The sequence below is a fragment of the Tetranychus urticae genome, unplaced genomic scaffold (assembly GCF_039701765.1).
Source record: "Tetranychus urticae isolate SD_2017Ah unplaced genomic scaffold, NJAU_TeUrti_SD_1.0 Scaffold_5, whole genome shotgun sequence".
NCBI classification, from domain to species: domain Eukaryota; kingdom Metazoa; phylum Arthropoda; class Arachnida; order Trombidiformes; family Tetranychidae; genus Tetranychus; species Tetranychus urticae.
The window spans coordinates 133,001-135,500 of record NW_028315837.1 but is presented as its reverse complement, the minus strand read 5'-3'; the positions used below and the strand labels follow the sequence as shown (position 1 = coordinate 135,500).

The window sequence follows — 2,500 nt, the reverse complement described above, 5'->3', positions numbered from 1 at the left end:
CTATGGGGTCCACTGATTAAAGGGTTAGATGGTGATGTTAGGTTTCTTGCTTGTGTCTACGGATGCTTGCTTGAACCTTCATTCCTCTTTCCTGGTGGTTACATTCATAGTGTTTAGACAGAAAATTGCTCGATATTTGCTATCAATGCTCTTTACCGAGTGTTGATTCAAGCGATCGAGACTTTTACCTTGAAAAAATCAGAGTGCTCAAAGCAGGCGTCCAAAACCTCGAAAGAGGTGCCTAAAAACGGTATGGTCAACCATCTATATGATGCGTACCACTACCTTAACTTGAATGATCTTGCATGGAATAATGGAATAGGACCTTGGTTCTATTTTGTTGGTCTTAAGAATCCAAGGTAATGATTAAGAGGGACAGACGGGGGCATTTGTATTGCGGCGCTAGAGGTGAAATTCTTGGACCGTCGCAAGACAAACTACAGCGAAAGCATTTGCCAAGAATGTTTTCATTAATCAAGAACGAAAGTTAGAGGTTCGAAGGCGATCAGATACCGCCCTAGTTCTAACCATAAACGATGCCAACCAGCGATCATTCTGAGTAACTAATTTCATGACTCGAATGGAAGCTTCCGGGAAACCAAAGTTTTTGGGTTCCGGGGGAAGTATGGTTGCAAAGCTGAAACTTAAAGGAATTGACGGAAGGGCACCACCAGGAGTGGAGCTTGCGGCTTAATTTGACTCAACACGGGAAAACTCACCCGGCCCGGACACTGAGAGGATTGACAGATTGAGAGCTCTTTCTTGATTCAGTGGGTGGTGGTGCATGGCCGTTCTTAGTTGGTGGAGTGATTTGTCTGGTTAATTCCGATAACGAACGAGACTCTAGCCTACTAAATAGACTTGCAGTTTACACTGCAGTACTCCCCCTTAGTCAACCTGTGGGTGGTAGTATCTCTTGATGGTTTCGGCTGTTGAGGGCTCTGCTGCTATTAGCCTACAGAATTGGCTAGGGTAAGGATGCTGTAGCACTGTAAGGACTTCTTAGAGGGACAAGCGGCGCTCGCAGCCGCACGAAACAGAGCAATAACAGGTCTGTGATGCCCTTAGATGTCCGGGGCCGCACGCGTGCTACACTGAAGTGGTCATCGTGCATACTGTTTCCTGCTCCGAAAGGAGTGGGTAACCGCTTGAACCCATTTCGTGATGGGGATTGGGCATTGTAATTATTGCCCATGAACGAGGAATTCCCAGTAAGCGTGAGTCATTAGCTTGCGTTGATTACGTCCCTGCCCTTTGTACACACCGCCCGTCGCTACTACCGATTGAATGATTTAGTGAGGACTTCGGACTGGTCAATCCAGACCATTGGGAAACTAGTGGTCGGATTGTGCTGGAAAGATGTTCAAACTTGATCATTTAGAGGAAGTAAAAGTCGTAACAAGGTTTCCGTAGGTGAACCTGCGGAAGGATCATTAACGTATTACCCTCTTATTATAAGAGAAATACAACCTTCAAACAATCAAACACTCTGCATAGTGATATTGTAGATGCTAATATGGTGAATGCAATTGAATTGTATTTGCATTAGAGTCGCAATTGTGAATGTTTATTGCAAACATTTAGCCATTGCAACATGATTCTAATTTGCATTACATTCGTTCATTCATACATCCATCTTTCATTATCCAATGCAACAAAGAGTGAGGGTTATCTAACGATAGCCATAATTTCTTTTGCAAAACAATTGTAGTTTATAATGAAAAGCCTGTCTTGCTACATACTTGGTACCTGATCAAGTCTTCAGCTTATGCTGACGGCAAGGTTTAAAGAAGGAAGTTTTACACTTCTTCGCCTAACTAAGTAAAGACAACTATGGTTTTTATAAACTGCATACAATTGTTTTCAAACCCTCTCAATGCAGATTTAGGATACTTATTAAAAGTCCCACGGTGGCAAAGATACATCTTCAAGCGGTGGATCACTCGAATTACCAATCGATGAAGAACGTAGCTAGCTACGATAATCGGTGCGAATTGCAGGACACGCCGAGCACTTGAGCTTCCAACGCACATTGCGGCTTTCGGGTCTTTTCCGAGGTCACATCTGTCTGAGAGTTGAGATGTAAAATAATCAACAAAACACTTGCATACTACCATATATGCATTGTTTTGAGAGGATTGTATATTTATATGCATGAATCTTGATGTTTTATTCCTTTTCTTAATTGCAATTCGTTGCAATTTAGTAAGGAGAATCTCAAATCTACTTGTTTCACATGATAAATTTTGTGTACAATGCATATTTCATCTCTGCAAGCAGTATATATGAATAGATACTAGCATGAGATTCTAAGGTTAGTCGCCTATCTGACGACGCTAAAGTCGTATTGCAGATAACTATGGTGATCAACTAACCTGTTAACTGATGAATCTTCTTGCACTTGTATAAATCGTACAAATAGTAGCTATTTCATTCTGTTAAAGCAGACCTAAGAAGTAATGCAAAGGCAAAATTTGTGCAAACATTAAAGTAGATTTAC

At 41.6% G+C, this 2,500-nt stretch overlaps 2 non-coding genes across 2 annotated transcripts in view; both read left to right on the top strand.

Moving 5' to 3' along the window:
- Window positions 1-1,436, top strand: part of LOC149092769 (small subunit ribosomal RNA) — a 2,170-nt gene extending 734 nt beyond the window's left edge. Inside the window, exon 1 of the ribosomal RNA XR_016200514.1 lies at window positions 1-1,436. This exon is cut by the window's left edge and continues 734 nt beyond it. This is a non-coding gene — a ribosomal RNA (small subunit ribosomal RNA).
- Window positions 1,437-1,923: 487 nt separating this feature from the next.
- On the top strand, window positions 1,924-2,078 carry LOC149092768 (5.8S ribosomal RNA). Its single transcript, XR_016200570.1, has one exon. It is a non-coding gene; the product is annotated as a 5.8S ribosomal RNA (ribosomal RNA).
- Window positions 2,079-2,500: the final 422 nt, after the last annotated feature.